Here is a 22,899-nt window from a genome sequence, read left to right as displayed (position 1 = left end):
AGCACCTCACTGTGTATTTTTTGCTGTTGTTGGAACTGAAGAGAGATCTTGCAGTAGATTCATATCGGTGCAGGAATATAAGAATATTTGCCACTCCAAAAACTGTTAAGGATGGAAAAATACTTTTACTACCCATATTTAGTCTGAAATATATCTCCTATTGAAGACAACGGGCAGATTCCCATCTTAAATGAATCACAGACTCCTCTACTGGCCTGTAGTGTTGTTCTACATCTATGCGGTCTTCATATCCCAAAGAACTTGCCAATATCTTTACAGACCATACATATGTGATCCAAAGTCAACAGCAGGTCTTACTGCTTACTTCAAAGGCTTTACATTAGTCCTCTCAATATACAGCAGGAATTACTTTAGGAAATTCACATCTGGTATGAAATGTGGCATCTGTTTAACAGCCTGCAGAAAGAGTGAAAAAAATATTCCAACCCAAACTGCAATTGAAGTTTGCCAGACTGGGATCCGGCCAGAACATGAGCAGTCTGACTGCTGCTCTTTGAGAAAGCGCTTCTTGTTTGCAAATGACCATAAACGGTGAGTAGTCTGTGTTTTTGTCTGATCAGAATTTAAAGGGTCTTTTGACACCAAAAGTCAGTCTCCTATTAAAGACATTAAATTTCTGAGAACAGAAAATTGTACAGTTACACCAAGTAGCAGGAAAAGAAATGTCTATTTTTATAAGAGTTAGGCTAAAACTGGTCACTAACTTGCACTAATACTGTGAGCGGAGGTCTAGGAAAAAGCCAAAACACTGAAGTGCCAGGGATCATACAAAAAAAGACAAGTTTTTTTCTTTAAATGGGAAACAAGAATTGTGATAAATATATATTTCTAACATTTTGAAAGTTATTCTGTTCAATCTTTTGGACTGCAAGAGGTGGGAGAAGTCTCTATTCTCATCTGGAAGGTCTGATAGTCCCACAAAGGGCTGCACTTTGTTTTAATTGTCCCTCTGGCTCTAGCTGGTAGTGAAAGCCACCTATTTGGTACCCCAGAAGAGTGAAATCTTCCACTTATTCACAAAAAAGCTACAGCTGTGATAGCAGCAAGTTAAGCTACTCACCACCAGGAGAGGACTGTAGAGGAAAATACTTGGACCAAGAGAAAAAGGTGCTGTTCATAATGAATTTGATCCATTCAGTTCCATTGAAAATGGTACTGGGGGCTGTGATGTTGGCATCTGGCCATTGTGTTAAACCCTCTCCATTTCACCTCTTTTTATGTAGCTCAATGAAAAATCCAGCAGGCAGGAACCACTTCCAGTTACTAATGACCAAGGCTGGGTTTGAATGAGTGGTTGGCAGAGGAAAGTATTAGCGCTCCCTAATTTCAGCCTTTTTTGTAAGGACTCTCTTAAACCTGTAATCTCTTGCGTCGTTGAGGGTCTGATTGTTAGTCTTTTTGAAAGACAAAACTGCAATTTTAATATGACTATTTTTAGTGAATATCTATAGTGAGAGAAGAAATATGTCAGGGAGGCTCAGCAGTTTTAGGCAAATGGAAGATACCAGCAGCTCGGCATCTGGGCCAGCACTGAGGTCTTTGGGCAGTGTTCCCCATCTACGGGACCAGTACAGTCTGTGTGTGGTTTCAAACCCAGTGGCCACCTGTCTCTGGCAAGCTGTCCTGTACCCTGTCCCCAGCCTGGTGCCCTTGTCCATCCCCTTGCCCTGACACTGGTGATCCTTTGTCCCCAGAGTGACCCAGAGCACAGGGCTAGGTCACAGAAAAATTATTAGTTCTCCACCAGTTTTGATCTCTAAACCAGTATACTGAAGGGACAAATGAGCCCCAGTCCTGTCGGGAAGGAGGGGAGGGGAGATAATAGCTGTCAGATAGAGACATCCCTTGCAGCATGATATCCTCAGATGGTACTTGAGAAACATCAGATTGTGACCAGGAAAATGACTGCAAAACCCCTTCTTTCCTAACCCCCTCCCACTCACCACTCTTCTGATGTAGGAGCTGGAAAACACACACAGATGGAACAGACAAAACTAACAGATGCATTTCTAATGGAGTATTTGTTACTGGATTGTGAATGAGAACCTTCATGGTGACACAAAGTATAGGATGTCCTTGAAGCCCTTTCAGGAAAGAAGAGTGGTCCTTGGATTTTAAAAGCTTGTGAAACTGCTTTAAGGGCATTTCTGTTTGAGAAGTTTAGCTCCAGTGGCTCTACATAATAGGTCGGGGTGAGGCATCTCCTTGTTACTCTGAGGAAAATGAGACTGTCAAGGACATGCATGGGCAAGAGGAATGGAAAGTGCCACATCAAGGTCTTGAGTCAACAACAGACAGTGTGGGGCTGACAGAAAAATCCCTCCAGTCTGCCGTGGAAAATGGGGCTTAATATTCACTGATAACAGCATTGGTGGAAATACCCCAGGATGGCAGGGGTATTTCTGGAGGGGATAAGACCAGGTCAGGCAGAATAGCTTGAAGCCACGTAGCCAGAGGGGAAAGGTGTGTGTGAAGGACTGCAGAAGTCTTGTGGGAAGGGGGCCTTGGATGTATGTCCTTCGTATACATGAAGCTCCTGGACAGTGGTGTTTGGGTGGAACCAGTATCTTTTTACAATGTGCTTTTGTACATTAGACCTCTGATCACTCATCCTCCCCCAAAGCCATATGTCCCAGAGATCCCTGTGTCCCATCCTCTTCTGAACCAAAACCCAGCCCATCCACAACCCCTTGTCCTTCCCATGCTAAAGCTCAGTTCAGGTCAGTAACATAGCACCAGATTAACCATTTTTTATCTCGTGGTGGAACAAATTTTCTGCCAAGTTAGTGAGCCAAATCAGCAAGTCAAGGAGTCCAACGCATGCTAGAAATATTCATGGGAGGCTACAGGGGAATATGACCTCCCCCCTTCAGCAGAAGGGAAACCCTGGATCCACTGCATAGCAGTGCTGGGATTGTGTGCCTGCAGCTGCTGTCGTGACAGAAAGTGCTTTTGTGAATTTAAAGTAAGGGATTAGACCAAGGAATCGGCTAACCTAGATTGCAAAATTATTCTTTTAGAATTAAAACATATCTAATTTTTTCACCAGATTTTTGTGTTTACAAACATTTCGCTCAAATTTTAACTTTGACATGTTTCTACCGGCTTGCTTTTTTTATTATTATTTGCTGGCATCCCCTGCTTGTAAATATGGAATGCAGTGTTATTTAACCCTTCTCTGATTATACACTTCCAAGCAATCATAGGTCAGGTTGGGGGTCTATACTGTCCCCTTCTCTTACTGAGGCCATGGTATTCTGTGATTGCCCTAAGCCAAAAAATCTGGCCAAGTGCTGGTTCCTCCTCCTTAAGAGATCAGCCTCTGCACAGCCTGGCTCCTTGTCCCAGCTGGTGCTTGTGACAGGCTCCTAAAAGTACTTTTCCTGCATGTGAGGCACCATGCAAGCAGGGCAGAACTGCACATACATATTTGCAGGGTGAGGTGGAAACTGAGTGAAGGTGTTGAGACTCTCCAACATACCATAGCATTGGGCTTTTGTGCTTCCACCTACTAATTTTACAGAAGTTATTTTCATGGATTAAAAGTTAGGGGACTTGCCTGGGGAGCCTAGAGCAGAGGCTTGACCTTGGTATGGCCAAGCTGTGGCCCTCCCTGTGGAGTCATTCTTCCCTTCTGAGCACACCAGAGAGCTCTGCTTACCTGTTTTGTCATTTTCACTGGAAAAGAATTCATAAAATGGAAAGTGAGAAACAGGGAACTAAAGGCAGATTATATAGGACATAGCCAAAGCCAGAGAGAGCTACTAGAGCAACAGTACCATCAGGGATTTAAGGATTATGATCTCTGAACTGAGAAGGATGCTTTTGATATACTGGCAGAGGAGACTGCACGAGAACAACTTGGTATGCATGGTGAGGAATGCTCATTTGGCTGCGCAGCAATGCTGATTTACCCCATTATTTAATGGGGTGAGGATCCACCCCATTATTCATCTATGCAGAAAAGAAACTAGAGCTTGCAATAACTCTCTTCAATTAACCTTGGAGAGATGAGTACCATTTTTTGCTCCTCCTTTCTGTAAAAGGCCCTATCTTGCTTGCCCAGATCCCTCAAGCATCCTCCTGTGTAATGCTTGCGGGATCACATTATGTGATTAGACATATGCAGCATATCAGGGAGGATGGGAAAGGGGCTGCGGTGGGAAGCAGCAGCCATGGAGGCTGCTGTGGTCCCTGCAGCAGTGCAGTACTGCAGGGCCTCTCTCATGCAGGCACTGTGGACCAGAAGACATCCAGGTCCATCTGGCCCAGGAAGTCTGTGGTAAAGCAGAGAGCCAGAGTATTATGTCCTACATGCAAGACATGAGATACCTGGCCTGCAGCAAGGGAAAGTGAGGCAGTTAAGAGTTTCACATCTTAATCACCAGGCTCTATTGTCCTGCATCCCTCCACCACTGCTTGCAGAAAGTGCTGCGCTCTCTGTGCAGTGCCAGGTGAACACCACACTGAAAGCACAGCCAATAGCCCCCAAATGCACCCCCTCCCCAGGTAATGCTGTGCTTCTTGAAGGTGAAGCCTCTGCGTTCAGACATTGGCAGCCAGCATAGGGATAGGGATGCAAAGAGAGCCCAGCTTATTGCAAGTGGGGTTGAGAGCTCACAGTCTTAAGACTGGCTGGCTAATGGCAGACAAATTTGTTGCCCAACTTTGCTTCCCTACCTGCGAAGCCTCCCTGAGCCTGAAGTTAGGACTCCACTCCTTCCCCATCCCGCTTTGGGCCAGCTCAGACAAAGATATATTGCTCAGCTGGCTAAGCTTAACCCTCTGTGCAACCATTTTAATAGACTCTGAGTCTGCTTTAAATCAGTTTTGTTGCATTCAGTTCCTTACTGAGCTGGGATGAATTAGTGAGGCTTTACTGTCACCAAAGGCAGTGGTTTATTTTGGTTGTTCCAGTTAACTGTTTCTCTGTTTCCCTTCAGTTCTTTTCCTGGTGCCTTCTGCACTCCAGGTTTTCCTCCCACTTCTTGTTTCCCAAGTGGTGCCCTTGTTGTGACATGCTGTTTGCTGAATTTAAGCATCCCCAGTGCGGATGGTGGCCAGGACCCTCAGCAGCTGTGCCCCTGCTCAGCCACCCACACCCTTGCCCCTCCATTCCTCCCTCACACAGCCCTTGTTGCTGCAGCCCATGTCTTCTTCTGGTCTCTCACCCCAGCACAACTAGAACATTTGAAAAATTTTTGACACTAAATGGAACTACTTGCAAAACTGGGTCAAAATCAGCAAATAATTTTGTCTTCTGAAAAAGTGTGAAGAGAAGGAGGAATTTTGAAAATGCCATGCAATGTCACTTAGACATGTGAAAAATGATATCTTCCATTTTGGAAAAGCCTAAATTGTATCAAAGTTTTTCAGAGTGAGTTGCAAACAACATTCCAACCAATGAATTTCAAACCAGTGGTTTGTGATTAAATAGTTAACTCACGTTTTTGTTTTAAAAAAAAAAAAAAAGGTAAGATTTGCAGAAGTTTCACAAGATAATAGTCAAGTGTTTTCTTCCAGCCTGAGCAAAAAGGTTTCAGGATGATCTGAAGCAGTGTTTAACATTTTTTTGAGAAAAATATACGTAAAACTTTCTCCTTCAGTTTGACCCAAACAGTCCCCTCTACCTCTCCCAGTATTTACCACGCTGAAAAGGCACACTAGGAAAGACCCTCTTTCACCCAGTCCAGCCAGGGCCTTAATTCCCACCATTTTAAACAGAATTTTGAACACCACCTTTAACCTTTGGCTACAGGGGCAGCTCCTTAAGAGAGATTGGCTTTGCTAGGCTAACAGCAGCCTTTGCAAATCCACCCAAGAAGGCACACCTAGAGATTATAATTATAATGTGAAAAGATTTGAAGTTAATGTAATGCACTTCTTAATACAGCCAAACCTAGAGATAACAGCTCTCAGCACATGGTGCCTCAGTCGGAGAATGAAATGGGTGACCCACTGCATTGCAGTTTAAAATTAAAATGGAAATTAACTTCTCCATTCACCCATCATGACATTCTTACCTAAAAAAAGCTGAGGCTAGCAAGAAAAATGATATATTTTTTTAAAATCTATTTCCATTATACATGAGTTAGTTTTCATGGAAATTCTGAGAAAGCACTTGGGAGAGAGCCCAGAAAAAGAAGGAGAAAAAAGGACAAATTTTGTGTGGTTTATGGGAACGTGAAAAAGAAGACTTTGTGATCAGTTTCTGAAGCGAGGTGCATTTCCTTCAGCCAGAAGCAGTCCTGGCAGCCTCCTGGCATTCCCAGGAGTCAGGTTTGCAACCGGGACCTGCTGGGCAGAGCACGTGCCTGGCCTGGCTTGCCCAAGGACATCCTTGCTCACGAGGAGCCTGCCCAGGTCCGGCTGGCAGTGCGCAGAGCCGCAGGGTTTGCAGGCTGCGCTTCGCTCTGCTCTGCCGCAGGAATGATTCGTACAAGCCCATCTGCATCCATTTCTGCACATCAGGGATTGCAGCGTGGGCTCATCTTCAGCACACAAAGGTGTCAAAAGAAAAGGTGACTTCAAAGGCTAGAAATGTCGCCCCACAAAGCTAGGCGACTGACTGCAGGACCTGAGTCTGGCTGGGAGCTGCAATGCCTGATCCTGTGAACGATTTGTGGCATTTTTTCCTCCAGTATCTCTTTAGTCTCTCTCATCAGCCCCGCTTGCTAATTAGCATGCTTATTATGGGTTGCTTGCTTCTTTTGAAATGTGCTAAGATACACAGTTCTGGAAAAAGCATGCTGATAAACTTGTAACACCTGTAATTATCTGCAGTAATAGCTACAACTTTGGTCCAATGGCAGCGAGCCACACTGTCATATCACATACTCTGCCTCCCAAAGCATCTTCTCCATAACCAAGCTGTAGCGCTTGGCCCTCTGCAGCAGAACAGTGCTCATCCCAACCAGGCAGCACCACCGGCATTTCCACCCCACACTCAGAAGCGTGTCTTTTGCTACAGGGGACTGTTGAGTACAGCTGCCAAAAATCACCAGGGAATCCATAAACTTCACAGTTAAAATGATTTCACCGCCTTCGTTGTCATTTCCTTTTTATATCTAAATCTGCTGTTCTTGCAGGACTTAGTCAAGACTCACCCCATCTTTCTCACCAGCACATGCCTGGCATACATTGCTGAAATCAAACGCAAATGCTGTGAATCCTGGGTCACTGTATGTCTCCTGAAGCAAACTGCAGACTTGAGGGCACAAGCAGTATCAAGCAGAGAGGCCTCTGCTGGAGAAACCATTGTGTTTTAATCAGCACCTGCCTCTGAGAAGGACACCAGCTTGCAGGATCTTCTGCTTTCTTCCAACCTATGTGCCAGCCCATGCATCCTTGCTCAGATCACACAGCATTTGCATGATCTGAATCACACAGTCAGCGTTTGTTCATGGTCACATGGCTGGAGCAAACCCACTTGATATATCTGCAGTTTAACCCAGGACAAAGGAGGGACTGCCACGTTAGGTAGCAGTGGGAAGCTCCTTCTCCTGAGGCTCCCATGGGATGTGGAGATCTAATGAAGCTGTTCAGGCCTCCAAGCAATTCTGTACCAATGAATACACCAGTCATGTCATCATGAAACCAGATGTCCGCAAAAAAGCTTTATTTCAAGCCCACACAGAAGAGGAACAGAACAGCTGGGCCCAAAGAGCAAAATATTTTCTGTCCACCTTTGACAGGGGCAGCAATTTATCTGATCAGTCTAGAAAAAAGAGCTCCATCTCTGCCTTGAAAGAGTAGCCAACCTGCCTGCTCACTCCTGGAGGTGTACCCTTAACCCTCTCTGCTCCTTTAGCTGGATCCCAGCTGCAGTGTTAGCTGGGGTTAGGTTCTTACGCTGATTCTTGTCAACTGTGCCTTGTCTCCTCACCGATTTAAAAATATCTGTATACCCTGCTACTCTTTGCCAGGTGTGACTTTCTGTGACCCTGCAGAGCAGTTGCGGCATGGTGATGAATTGCACAGCTCGGGCCACACATCATGGCGTGGTGAAAGTGCAAGATGGGGAGAAGGTGAGGTGGAAGACTAATGCTTGGGATTTGAATGTGCTCAGCCATGAAACCCAGTGACCTGGAAAGCAATGGCAACATTTCTTCATCATCCCTGAGCTAATGTTTGTGCCTCTGGGCTTGCCTTGCTAACATCTCAATCACCCATGATGACTTCTTGCATCCCCCTTCCTGCTCTGCACCAGTTTTTCACCTGGGTTTGAGAGCACGTGAGGGTGTCGTCCTGTGTGGTTAAACACGAGTGACCTCGGACAACACCTCTGCCACTGTGGCATCCTTGCTGAAGCTGGTGCAGCCTTCGCCTTACAGATGCGTGACCGTGAGGGCTGGAGGCAGAGTGTTTCCATCAGAGGGTGGCATGGTCTCTCTGCTCACCAGGGCCAGCCACCACGTCAGAGAGAGCAGAGGTGATGGTGAGGGGCAGAGGCAGGAAGGGAAGCTCCTTGGTGCGTGGAGTAGGGCAGGAGGCTTAGAGAGTGGTGGACCACACCATACCCCCTCTCTTGAGTTTAAAGCCATGTGGCAACAGATACTCTGCAGGACCTTGGAGACCTTGGTCTCAAAGAGGCAAGAGAGGCAAAGGAGATGGTTGGAGGTCCCTTGGCCCTGCAGCCCACGGAGCTGAGACTGAGCCACGGACTGCAGAAGGGACCTGCTGCCTCTCTTCAACAGTTCCGCACCACTGCCCTTGGTACTGCTGAACACCAGTCCAAACCTCCACACTGGGTCTTTGGCCACAGTGTAATACCCGTTCTTTCGGCCAGCAGCATTTTGGATCATGTATGTTTAAGCACCTATCTAAAACCAGCTTGAGAAAGGACCACGTCATGTCACCTGTCCTCTTAATATAGTTATATATATGCTGTGTATACATGCAATGGCTCAAACTCACTCAGATTCACCAAAATAAACAGAGACAGCAGACATTTGACAGCTGTTTCTGCAGATGGTGTAACTAAATTTTATTATTCTTTCATGTTCTACTTCAATAGAGAAATGTGATTTAATTGCACCAGTATTTGCAAGGCAGCTTTAATTCATTTTATAGAACAAGCAGAGTAAAATTCCTTTACCTAAATTATATGTGTAGATTTTTTGATTCTTTGCCTCTATTTCTCCTCAATTGCTTGTTCCTTTCTTTCTTTCTCCTCTCATGTTGGCTTAAAATGCATTTTTCCTTTGTTCCCCATATTTCTCCCTCTCTCCCTCCTCCCTGTTTTCCTCCCTCTTTTTTTATTTATTTCTTTAGTTCATTGAAATAAAAAAAAAGAAAGGTGGATTATTAATTTTTTTTTAATATGGCTGTCCTAAGGAAATAAGACATGAGACAACGCTGTCTGGTCATCAGTCTCCCTAGTTTGTACAGTAAAAGTCACAAAGATAAATTCTTACAAGTTGCATGAAAATTAATGACCAAGTGAAGGTATCCAAGCTAGGAACTTGCTCAGGGAAAGGCCACAGTGTACATTTAACAGTTATTTTTCCAGTTTAGTGTGCTATCAAGGTTGACTGCAAATGGATATCAGCCAGATGATCAGTGTCCGTGTTTTTTGGGCTCTGAGTGGAAACAGAGACAGGGACAGCACGTACAAATTTATAGGAACTCGCATTGCATTCTTTGTGCTGTCCATTGGACAACTTGCTTTCTATATTTCCTGGAAGACATTTTATTAAAGTGAAAATAAACAACCCCCTACATAAACACATGAATGCAAGAACTTAGAGAAGATGATCTTGAGACTAAATGCTGGCTCAGAATCATGAACAAAGAAACTGTTCCCTGCTGTTTCATTCCTGGTTTGTCCAAGGAAAGAGGGTTTCATGTACCCTCTTTGTAAATAAAACAGGGCTGCAGTAAGGAAATACAGGGCTCCGTTATGAGCCTTTTTCTCCTAAATGAAACAGTCCACAGGACGTTTAAAATTGTCTAACCATGCAAGTAAAAAAGGGATAATAGCTTTGTGAAGTGAACCGAAATGATCCCGACATTGCACAGACCTGGTATATGTGCATTATCTTAACACTCCACTTCTGTTTACTTTATACGTGTTGTCACGTCAGAGTTGTGACAAAGCTGGAGCTGAGTTTCCATTCCCCTGGAAACACTTAACCCTCCCAAGACTGACAGCCTTGCTCAAACGAACAGAGCCTAAACATCCTCCTGGCCTTGTCATCTTTCCCTGTACCTGGTGTTTCCCACCACCCTGCGTTACAACTCCTAAGCTCTCTTGTCCTCCAATGGAATCCAAACTGCAGCACTGATGGCTCCAGAGCATTAAACTGGGGTCTAGAAAATTCCCAATTGTACTTTTAACTGTAAAATGTTCATGGATTAAAAACTTTAGGTTCATTGTCTTTCCCTTCTGATTTTGAACTTCCAAGGTATGTTGGTCTTTTTTGTCAGATTTGTCTTTCCTAACACAAAAGTCTGCTTTTTTTATTTCTTTTTTTTTTTTCCTTCCTCCCTCCTCCCCTTTTTTTTCAATTGAAGGTAAGATGGTCATCTAGCTCATGGTTTCTGGGGTCTGAGCTTTAGAGAAGCAGCATCCCGGATCACAGATAAAGATTATGATGAAGATTGAGTAGTACTGGCATCTGCTTTAGTACACTTAGACTCTGAGATCTCTGCTGTTGTTTTGTTGTATTCCCTAGTTGCCAAAGAGCTTTCCTGACTAGCAACATGGGGCTCTTTACCCTCATTGTGATGAAGAGGATCTCTGATGCCAAGAAAGAAAATCATATGGATTGAGTGCATCAGGACTCAGTCCAAAAAGGAGTCACTGATGCTTTTGCTTTCCAACTTGCCTCAATAATCTTAACCAAATTTCCAGCTCCAAAATGCTGATATCCCTGTTTCTCAGATTTCAGATGTCCTTTGCCTGAGTGATGCACTGGACTGTATCCAGTGATTTAAGTGTTAAGGAAGTTTCCTTTATTGAATTGTATTTTCATTCTCTCTCTACCGTTCCCCATCCCACACACTCTCAGGATTTTATAACCTCCATGCTCTATTTTGGCTAGTGATGTCAGAGGCAGAGCAGTTACCATGGAGAAGAAGGGGACAGACTCCACTGAGATGGACACAAACATAGCCTACATCTACAGCAAACTTGTGATTCATCAGCCAAATTGCTTGTCATTGTTAATGGCTTGCAAAAGGGGTCATCGATAATTTTTCATTTTAATGTAAGTCGTGGTGGAGAAGTTTATTAAAAACTTTGTGAAAGCCTGGCCACAACACATGTTATTAATGAATAAATGGAACAATATCAGGCATCATCTCAAGAGTGGTTACAAGAACATGGCTATAGAAACCAAGCTAGGGGTGTGGAGATTTTCACTGAAAGCACACACAGTTACTCATTGCATAGTAGAGTCAATGTCGCAGTGATGCACCGACAATGCAATGAGCTCCTTAAATGGTGAGTAGAGAGCAAACCCAGTGGCACTAGGCTGTATAAAGGGCATCTCCATGAAGATGCACTGCTGCACTTCAAAATATTTCTGATTTTCTCTCTGTTGTTTTGTTAATTTCTAATGTTTGGTTTTCTTTTTTAATTTTGTTGGTTATGTGAAACATTTCACTCTTGCATAACCCTCTTTTCTCAACCACTGTTTAAATTTTGCCCTCTTCCATCACCCTAGGAATATTTTCATAAGGTGAAAGCTCCACAGTAGCCTTTGCTTGTGTGAAGGGGTAAGCTTGGTACCAGACAAGGTTATAGGAACATCGTTTGGCTGTCACAACAGTGTCACAACACTGTGACATCGAGTGTGTTCACAGGCCAAATAAGTGTTTAAGATGTCTGGAAAATGCTACGTGATACCTGGATTTGGGAAAAGCAGCTGAGAAACACCAAACCCCCCTTTTTTGGTCATAGAATTCAGCACAGAGATGCTCTGCAAAAATGTTCTGTGAAAATAACTTTGCGTGTTATTTCTTAGGAATAGGAAATATTCTCATCTTATAAATAATAATAACAGAGTTATTTGTTTTCTCTGTTTGCTTTATGGTTGAGAGGGTTTTTTGCTCATCACCACGCTGCTGAGAGTATTTCTTTCTCTAGCAATAGTCTAAGCTGAAACACTAAATTCAGCTCACAACCTGACACATGCAGAACTGCATCCAGTTCACTCTCCTGTAGTTTTACAATGTTTTGAAAACTGTCAAGTATGAAAATGTAGTTACAATGACAGCAGTAAGAACCCTCTGAATCTTGGCAAGAAATGCTCATTATTGCACAGTGGAACTTCTTGCTGAGGTGTTGTGGTAGCTATAACCAGGTTCTCCAGTGATTATTAAGCATAGTCACCCAGAAGCATCTCCCAGCTCAGGAATCCCTGTAACCACTGATTTTTGGAAGGGTTCTCCAGAGGCAAGACCGCTCCAGATTTACCCTGCGTGCTGTACTCTTCCTTATGCATGCAAAACTGTCTGCTGGAAGAGGCAAAGGAAAGCTGAATCTTGGGTTTGCACCACCATAGCTGTTTTTACCTGACATTCACCTTAGCCCCACTGACACGAATCACACGAACCTGCTTTGGAAATCATGACTCTCGTTTCTGTCACCATATTGGATGCACAGAGGAAGAAGTACGGGTCTGCTACCAGGTGTCCTTTTCCTCTCACAGCTCACCGCTGTGACTGCAACTGCTCTTTAACAGCATATGTAGCTGTAAATGCCATCAGGACCCTGGATCCCAGAAAGCACTCCTCTGTGAACACAGCCATGCTAAGACTAGGAGCAGCGCTATTTCCAGAGCCAGAGCAAACACAACGCACCAGCAAGGAGAGCTGAGAACTGCTGTCTGGAGGTTGCTACGACACCAGCATTAATCTTCCAAATGTCTTTTAAACAGCTTGACTCCATTTAATACTCACTACCAACATCTTTTTAAATCTTTTGAGAACATTCATTTACGGGGTCAGTTGTGATGGGAATCATCCCTCTGCTAAATCTGGGTTTTCTGCAGTGCTGTAACACTACCCTTTTCCCTAAAGGTTCTGACCCCTCTCAACTGGACTTGTTCTCTGTCATGAAACAGGGAGTCCTGCTCTGGCAAGAAAGAGGCACAGTATCCTTTAGAAACACATCCCACCCTGCTAGGGTAGTGGGGGAAAAAGAGAAAATGAAATAATGAAAGACTCCCAATTGTGCTGCAGTACAAAAAAATATCTTGTTCTTTTTAAGATCCATGTGGGAAGCTTAAAATGAATTAGTTTGCTTTATGGATTTTTAACTCTGAAGTCAAACAACCCCATGTATAACAAATTTGCAGAATGGGGGATCCTGCCACAAATCTGCAGTTCAAAGAGAAGAAATACATCTCTTTCTTCCCCATTTATTTCCTTTCCTGACCCCCCATCCCCTAGCTGAGGGAGCACTCCTGCAGAGTGCTTTTCATTAAGCAAAACCCATTTGTTTGACGGCTGGAACTCAGGGAAGCAGGAGTAAACATTCCCTGTGAAGCAGCAATGTAAATTTCTTTAAGGGTGGGAGTTTGTAAGGACCAAATCACATCTTGTACTCAAAAGCCACTTACGTATGTAACCAGACTGAGAGTGCTCAGAGACTGTCTGGGAGCTGTTTTTAGAGGAAGAATTGTTTTGTTCTGTTATCTGAGCTGTCCCAGGAAGACCATGCTGAAGGGATGTTGTTACCAAAGGGTGCCCTAAGTTGGTACTCATGGAATAATCCTCTGAGTAAAATGAGAGAGACCTGGGATGTGGCATGGCAAAACACTTGCAGAAAGCTACCAGCCTTTTCCTTTAGTGTGTTTAGAGATTACCTGTTTTCTTCCTTCCAAGATGAATGCCATACCAATTTTCATTCCTGGCTTTGGTGGAAAATGTAGTATTGAAAATTTAAAAAGATTTTTTTTTCCTTCTCAGATTCCAATGTTTTTCTTTTCTTTATGATAAAGCAAACATTAAGAACATGAAAGTTTGAAAAAAACCCCTTATTTTTCTATTTCACTAAAATTTTTCATTTGCTGACCTGGTTTGCCTACCAACAATGCAAAGACCCTTGCCTATGCCCCCCTCTATGACATTTCTGCTGAAATCCACCCTCATCAGGGTTAGATGGCACTGCCTGAATGCTCTCAGGGCAATGGTTCCCTCAAAATGAGCCATCTGGAAGTGGTCAGCTCTGCGTGTCACAGCCCGCACGCTCACCACAAGTTGGCTCTGGCAAACCAAGTATCATCGACCTTTTTCCGAGTCATTTATTTTAGTATACCTGTCATTGCTTGTTCCACTCTGCGGTACTCCATGTCCATCCTAATGGCCTCAGTACTTAGAGATGATGCTTCCCTCCTCCCTTCTGATTTCAGGTATTCCTGGTGTCAACTTCATCAGCATGCTTGTGTCTCTTTCTGCTGCATTCTGCACATTCCCCTGGACATGGGAGCTATGCTGCCGCTGCCTCTGCACAGCAATAGTGCTTTTGGGCTCAGGGCTGGGTGCAAGCCAGTCCCAAGAGGACATGCTGGCCCTCCTGTCTTCAGACATGAGAGCTCTGTTGAGGAAACGGTTGCTGGAAAACCCATTTTACCATTGCATCTCATGTTGGCCATTACCAAATGGTCACACGTGAAGCCCAGATCAGTGCAGGGCCAAACTAGAGACCCTCAGGGATGCACACAAGAAGCAGGAGTGCAGCTCCGGGCTCTCCTGGGGCCCAGGAAGCATTCTGCCCTGGTTGCAAATTGCTGGGCTGTATCTAGTCCTACTAACTCAGCAATATCACAGCACACCTTGCTGTAGGACAGATAGCTTTTAGGTGGAGAGCAAACGTCCAGGAGGAGTCCACGTCTTCTGGTAACCAACGTCCTTGTATTTAAGGACTAGAGGTCCCTCTGATGTAGAGGAGGCCAGGGAGAAAGCATGTTGTTCAATGGCAGGGTGTGCTTATCTTGGTGCATGCTGGCACTTTTTCCAACTTGGCCAAAGGTGGCTGGCCAACAGCTGACATCTGTTTAACATGAGTGTGCAGCAACATGTTTTGTAGTGGTTGCAAGCTGAGTTTGGCCCCAACCCATCCCTGCTCACTGCTGCTCTGTCACTGCTCCTGTGTCCTGGGTTTTGTTCCTCAGCCAGGGTACCAAGCTCCATCAGCTACCTCCTGCTGCACAAAGGCAGTCTGTGACACAGAGCTCCAAAGCTGGCTGCCTGCACTGGCCCTGTGTCTTGCTGTCACTGGTGGGACAACTGTACACCAGCATAGGGGTAAGTAGCCCTGTGGCATGCTAACAACCCCTGTCTTGATCTGCTGGATCGGCCTCAGCCATCGAGAACTTGCACCAGCTATAAGATCCTCAGTTCCTCCCTAAGGGCCTCCTTTCTGACACCCTTTATCCAGTTTTACTGGGGTCCCCTCTTCTCTCCCCCACAACAACCCCATTCTTGTCCCCTTAGCTACTGTCTTTTCTTCTGGCATCTCTGCAATGTCCCTTCCCTTATCTTCCTCCTCGATGTAGGTTCTCCATGACCTTTCTCATATTTCCTTCTGTATAATCTGTGGCAACTACTGGCACCAAACACCTAATCTATTTGCCCTCATGTGCCCTTCCTTCTTCTTTCTAGCACTGTCAGCAATACTACCCCCACCCTGCTTTGTCCCATAGGTGCCAAAATCCAGTGTGACCTTCAGTTCCCTCTTCCCTCTCTCCTTCCCTGACTTTCTAATTAATTCCTGCAGTTTCAGTTCAGCAGTGCATGGGGGGCAGGAACCCATGGACTGATCCAGCCCTGGGACTGGGACTGGTTCTGCACACCTGTTCACACACTATAAAGAGAGGTTTGTGCCAGCTGCTGAGACCAGAAAGCAGGGATTCATTCAGCCATGAGCCCCTTTTAAAAAAAGAAAAAATAGAAGTATGGTGAGAAATCGCAGCCACATTCCTATTTTGGGATGTGGGAAATTGCAGATCTCCCTGCTTATTTATGCTGGTAGTGTTTTCATCTGACAGTTCTCAGGGGTCTTCGGGAACAAAGAGCTACAGCTTTCTTCAGCTGAGGGGCATGGTGATTTACAACTTACAGATGAGTGCATTCATGCACACACACACAGACACAAACTCTTGCACATATCAAAAGCAGCAAGACCCAAGCAATGCACCAGAATTGCAGGCAACCGCTTAGTCATGCAACAGTTCCTTCCTGCAGAAACCTTACAGGTTCTGTGAGGAACTGTCAGAGGTAACAGTTCGTGGCGATCTTCACCATTCTGGAAAAATCCATGTCACCAGGCTCTGTTCTGCAGCTGTTGATCAGGTCCCCTCCAGACAGTGAGTCAACTCTGAGCAAGAAAGTATTAGCAAAGCCACCACCATGGATCCACTGGGACTTCTCTAGGAAACCATTTCTGCTTCATTCCCATCAATCCAGCTTTACTCATCCCTACTAATACAAACTACACCCCAGGGAAGATACTAACATAACATGAAACTGACCTTCACTCCTTATCTGAACACCCTACACAGATCCCACTCCCTGAAAGCCTCCACCACTGGGGCAGGGTGACAGATTCAGGCTGCAGTACACACCATCTGCTTTCAATGTCCTGTCCCTCATATGGTGACTGTGACACCCTTATACCACGTACTCAGTCAAAAGACAGACCTGTTCCATGGAAAATAACAAGATGCAGTGGGAAGGATGATGGGCAGGGTGATACTTTAATTCCAGTAAACGATGCTTGCCAGAAATAGGCTTTTCCTTTTCTCTACTATGGAAAGAGAACAGGTTTCTGCCCTTCTAAGTTTGTAAAGTATGGGTCTCAGAAACATATTTAGCCCTCATGGCACAAAATAAACCTCCTGAATGCAGTTGCTGTAGGCTTGAGCACAAGCGAGTGCTCTTCTGGTAAACTGGAACAATCTCAAACGTACTGATGATTACAGATTTTATACATTTTTTTCAATTGTGTAATTAGTCTCCAGGAAAACGGCAATAGACATCAGACAAGCTCAGATCAAGGGCTTCATTTCAAGTAAATATTCAAAGTGACCTCATGTCCTTTCCATTCTTCTCACACTGTTCTCCAGATCCCATCTTCATCTGTCCGGTAAATACCACACCTTTCCATCCATTGGCACGGCTCTGTACAAACAGTAGATAAGAAGCAGAAGTTAGGCAGTGGCAGAGGGACCGAAGCTGACAGCCCTGCAGTCCCAAACAGTGCGGGGAGGGCACTGCTGCAAAGAGGAACCTGGCCCCAGGACCCGTCCTCTCCCTCAAGCCTGCTGCAGCTGCTGAGGCCAAGGAAAGGCAAGACAGGTGTGGGGACTGGAGGCTACGGAGCTGGGGCTAAGCGGAGTGCATCCTTACGAAACATGCTGCATTTCTCTGCTTGCCTCCTTGGAGCCAGCTGCGCGTTTTGTCTGGAGCCAATCTCTCATCTGAGCTGCTTGAGAACAAGCACTGAGTAGCCCCTATTGTAAGCGCCACACAAAAACACAAAGGAGAGAGCCCAGAGTAAAAAAACATTTCCATCATAAAACTGTCAAGGGGAAATGAGACACTAGAAACCTTTGCAATGCCAAGTAATTACGTTAAGAATAGTGACGCCCTTTTCAAAGTGCTTGAGATAAACTGTCTCCTTATTACTCTGACTGGAGAAGTTTGGGGTGAGATGTACATGCAGACCAGGGGAGTAGGTGACCCAGGGAAGACAGCTGAAGAGCAGCAGGGGTTGGGTACGTGGCTTGAGCTCCTGCCAAGGAGCACAGAAATCCCCACTCCCCTGCGGGCTTCCCGATGCTCTTTCCACAGTCTCTCCAAATTAGGTCACTCCCACACAGCCTACGAGTAACAGCAGCCAACGCTGGACCACCCAGGGCAACGGGGGGAGGCCAATAAAGATGAAGCTGAACCACGGATGATATGATGCAAGGATGGATTGGGCAATAGAAACATACACTATGGTGGATGAGGAAAAACAAAAGGTCTTCACAGATGATGGTGGAATGTGATCTCTGAGCTGTGGCCCAGCCCAGGGTGGGAAGTCCTCACGGCACGGTGCTCTGCCCATGCACCCAGCCCAGACTGGCACATGGGGTCCCATCACCAGCCGTGCTGCACCCACAGCACAGTGGGTCCTCAGCTGAAGTGTTTTCCTGCCAACAGAAGAGGGTTGGCTCTGCCCAGCTGAGAGAGCTGTCCCTGTGCTCAGCTCTCAACAAGAGTTCACCAGCAAAGAATGAAACGTGGTGTCAGGGCCCCACATTATTTCTCAGTTAAATACTCAGAATCTCTCTCCTCTTGTGAGCTGTTTGGGATTTAACCTTCACATACCTGGACCAGTGGCTGTTTCCCTTCTGCATTTCACAGCTCTTTTCCTACCCACGTTGCTTTTACCAGAGGGCTGGCTGCCTGAAATAGTGAAGGATAACAGCAACAGATCACTGAAATCTAGTTTCCCTCTCTCCTTCTCTTCTCAGCTTCCCAGGCCACAGGGAGCCCTAGTCAGTAGATGCCAAATGAGAATCAGGCCTTTCTAGGGGAAATGGTGATGAACTCCAGATGTGGATGGTCTTACAGGCTCTCACAGGAGTTCTGTTCACCTTTAGGCTTGCAAAGAGGGTCACAGGAATACCCTCAGGCCGATTACCCTCTTCCTCACTGCAATTAGAAGGCATCTACCTGATGGAGAAAAATCACATTTGGTTCAGTTCAAAGAGCTGAATGAAGCAGACTGTAGCCCCTGAAAGCCACCCACACACCTGATGGCTCAAAGGAAAGGGATGGATTATTGTGGGACTAGGAAGAGGATCCATGTATCTGAACAAATCACCTGCTGTTTTTAGCCCAGACACTGGCATAAAATGCACTAAATGAAATTACAGATAAAACGCAGATGTGGAAACCAAGACAACCAAGAACTGATGGACTTCAAATGACAGAAATAACCCAAACAGATCAATAACAGCCAAGGCAACCCAGAAAAAACCAGCAGTCTCGCAAAGTCCTCTGTCAGATCGAGAGCAGAAGCTACTTCCATTTCAGAAGTGGAGTCACTCACATGCCAGGTATGAAATGTAAACACCAGACACTTGGTGTGCAGCTACCTGACAAAGGCATTAAGTTAGTTGGACTGGCTTGAAGCACGGTCTTTTTATATTTTCAAAACACCAAGTTCCATGCAAGTATTCAGGCTGCCATGGCAACATGGTACATTTGTTCCCAAGTGTCATTTCCTATCACAATTGGGGGATTTTTTTCAGAACTTTGCCCAACTTCAAAACTTTGGTTGCTGAGGCAACATCTCCTTTTAAAGGGAAATGGTTGGCTGCGCTCATCTGTGCTGAGGCAAGGGCTCTTCTTTGAAGACCGGCATGCTATGGCAAGGGAGGAGGTGTTAGGGAGGCTAAAAAGATACCCAGGAAAGCAGGGGCAGAGGAAGGAACTGTGCTGAGAAGTGGCTGTGGAGGGGCAACACACGCCTTTGCATGAGGCAAGTGGGACGGGCTCTGTGGGAGGCTCCAGGCTTAGCACTGGTGAGCTAATGTGGCATGTTACAGCACTGAGGATATTAAATGCAGTCTCGGTGAAAAAAATGCTTTGCCTTTGATGTATCCCGTAAGATCTCGTGGAGATGCATAGTCCTTACAAGACCTCTACAAGAAAGGAATCTGTCACTGGGCTTGTTTGCCACAAGAAGTGACCGAGGCAGAGAGAGTTTGAATGAATTACTGAAGGTCACACTGTGAATTAGTGGCTGATACAGGAATAAGCCCCCGGAGGTGTTGTGTTTCATTCGTAAGATCATCATTCCTCTGATATTTAACTTACGCTTAAACAGAAACCCGTTTACCTTCTGCAGAGAAGCACAGCAATCATTTTTCTCTCTAACATAATACAGTCTTCACCTCTGCTATTTGTCAACGTATTTGGCCGAAATGCACGGAAGCAGGGACTCCCTTCTTTCCAGACAGCAAGGCCCGGATCCACACTCTCCCTGAACTCCTGTTACAATAGATGTGATCACCACTAACAATCATCACAGCTCTGAGCAACTCTTTAACTGGGGTCATTCCCACCTTCCTTGTGACTGGAAGCACGGAGGGGTGCATCATCACCATCGCTTGGCTTCCTACAGGTTCTAGCCAACGCACACACACAGCGAGCAGCTTCAGGAGGCAGCAGCGTGCTGCATCCAGCAGAAGGAGCAAATGGGTTGTGGAGGGAGCCCCAGAGGGGTGGCTGGGTGATCGCTGAGCAGAAGCTGGTGGCTCTGAGGAAATGCACAGGATGAGGCCATGCACGCACCACAGGAACGGACACAGGCTGAGAAGCACAAAGCAGGATGAGAACAGGCAAGGGACAGCGACAGGACAACAGCATGGAGGTCAGGACAGCACACCACTGCTGCTAATGCTGGGACTGAGAGCAAAACCTGGCAAATCAGTACTGGGAAGACTGTCCTGCCACAAATCAGTATGAATGGCATGAGCAGGAAAATTAGCTTTTGTTTCATTAAAGTTGCTGAGGACACATAATCAAAGCAGCAGCAAATGTAGGTCAGCCAGGCAAAACACTTCAGAGGGGATTTATTCATGGTGTCGCTGGCCTTTTGTGGAGCAAAGGTGTTCCACACAGAGGGCTGTGATTTAGCCCACGAGGAGAGGAAGGCTTGAGATGGAAGGAAAGTGGGAAAACAAAAAAGAGCTAACAACAGAAGGAAGGGGACATTACGGAGGTGAAAAGTCATGGCACATGTTTCTCTGCTTCCTAAAGAGCAGGGGAGAGTTCAGCAGGATTAAAAAATACCGTGGATGTGGCATCTGTAGGATGAAGGAAATCCCCATGAGCAGAGCCTAGGACTGAAGAAGCTGGATTTTTTAGTCCTTCTTTGTTGTTAACTGTTGTGCACCTTGGGCTAATACATACCATTTTCCTGTGTCCCAACTCCTTCCTCTGCAGGAGGATGAACAGTCTTCTCTACCACCAAAGGGTTTGAAAGGATAGATGTTGTTATTGATTGCAAGGTGCCAAGTCACTGCTCGAACTAGGAACCAGTTTAGGACTGAGGAGGCACAGGCATGCTTTACACAAGATCTCCCCTCCTGCCTCTCAGCAGCCCCACTGTTAGCCTTGCACCTCCCTTGCCTCTACCAGCACCCATCGATTGCCTCACATGCCCTGTCCAGGCAGCCTTCGATTGCACCAACAACCCTTTGCTCTGTTGTCACCTTCACATAAAGGGAGCCCACAAAAGAGACCAGAATAATCAGAGAAGCTAGCTCATTCAGAGCAATTTGGGCTGTACAGATCCCACCTACCTCTTGCTGCTCACCGTGGGACCCAGGACAGAACCTTTCTTACACTATAAGCAGGCAGTTTACCTGCTTTGAAACAAATTACCACTTCAACAGGGGTTCTCCAAAGCCCTCAGCCGTTGCACTGCCTGTGAGCCAGCATCTTCCCCAGCCCGGAGATGCGCACGGTAGGTGCTGCTGAAAAGCAAAGCCAGTGAGTAGATGCAGGGTTGGCACCAGTGCTTGCTTCACCAGAGGGCGCGATGGATTCCTTAGGCTAGCTCACCATGTCTCTACTTCGCAGCCTGTGTCTCAGTGCCCCAGTTCCAGACTGACAGTGCTACGATGCCCGTGTATGGGTCACTGGAGATTAGGCTTTGATTTCTTTCCGTTTCAGCAATTCATAGCTGGCTGCATAAGCAGAGTTAGATAGAAGCCCACTGCCTGGATCACCACCTGCCTGTTCCATATCTGGGTCACTGTGGCATTTAAAAACATGAACAGCCAACACAGTCCTGCCAGGCAGAAGCAAAGAAGGAAAGCAAACATGAAAAGTGATTTTGATTTGAAAAGAGAAGCACACAGACACAGGAGGCAGCAAGCTTTGTCTTTCTCCTGCATTTAGTTGTCTTTGATGCTTCTTTCCCAAGGGTGTTGTAATTTAACTGCCTCTTCCATGTTGATGGAGGAGACCAAAAATGGCCGATGGTGATTGCATGTCTGGCAGGGAACACCCCAGGGGCTGCATCCTCCACATCCTGAGACACTCTTTGTCCGAGTGACCACAAAAGCAGCTCGAGGAGTGGCTCCCATGGTGATAATATTTCGCCAGTGATTTCCAGGGATTGCCCACATCCCCAGACTTCTTTTGCCTAGGCCCTGACTACAGGGATTTTCTCTCCCTGGTCCTGGATGCCTCATAGCTTTGGCAACCCCGCCTCATGTCTAGCAGCATTTGCCAAGGTTATGAGACCCCAAGACAGCGCACTGCCTCTGCTCTCCCATGGATAATGCAGAACATCCCTGGGGCACAGATCAACCAGGTGGAGAAGGTGAAGGAGGCCCTACAGCTCCCAACATACTCCAGCACATGGCAGAAGCTGAAGATGTCCTCGGTACCTCTTTCCTGCCTGCCAATCCCAGTGTAGGGGGAGCAAGTCTTCTCCCATGCTCAAGCATTTGAGAACTGCCTGGGAGTCTCCTGTTCTCAAAGGCAGGACGTTCAGCAGCTGCTGGATGGCCCAGTGAACAAACGAGCAACTTCTGCGAAACCTATCTGGACATCAGCCATATTAACCATGAGCGCTGCTCTCTCCTGGGGATACAACAGCTGCCCATTGGAATAAACAGGAAACCATTTTATCCTCTGAGGAGCAAGAAAGGTGACGGGGTCATGACAGTAAATTGTGTGTCTCTGGGTTTGGGGCTGCAGCATGAACCACAAACAAATAGGTCTTCTGTTTTTTCTCATAGAGAAAGGACTCAAATGATGGGCTTCTCCTTCTGAGCTGGTTCTCTGACCTCATGTTACCCTTTTCTCCAGTGCAAGAGACAAGAGAGCAGAAGTCCTGGTTTCTCCACTGAGGTTTTG

Source organism: Falco cherrug, chromosome 5 (genome assembly GCF_023634085.1).
Source record: "Falco cherrug isolate bFalChe1 chromosome 5, bFalChe1.pri, whole genome shotgun sequence".
NCBI lineage: Eukaryota > Metazoa > Chordata > Aves > Falconiformes > Falconidae > Falco > Falco cherrug.
Note: the sequence above shows the minus strand (reverse complement) of the source record.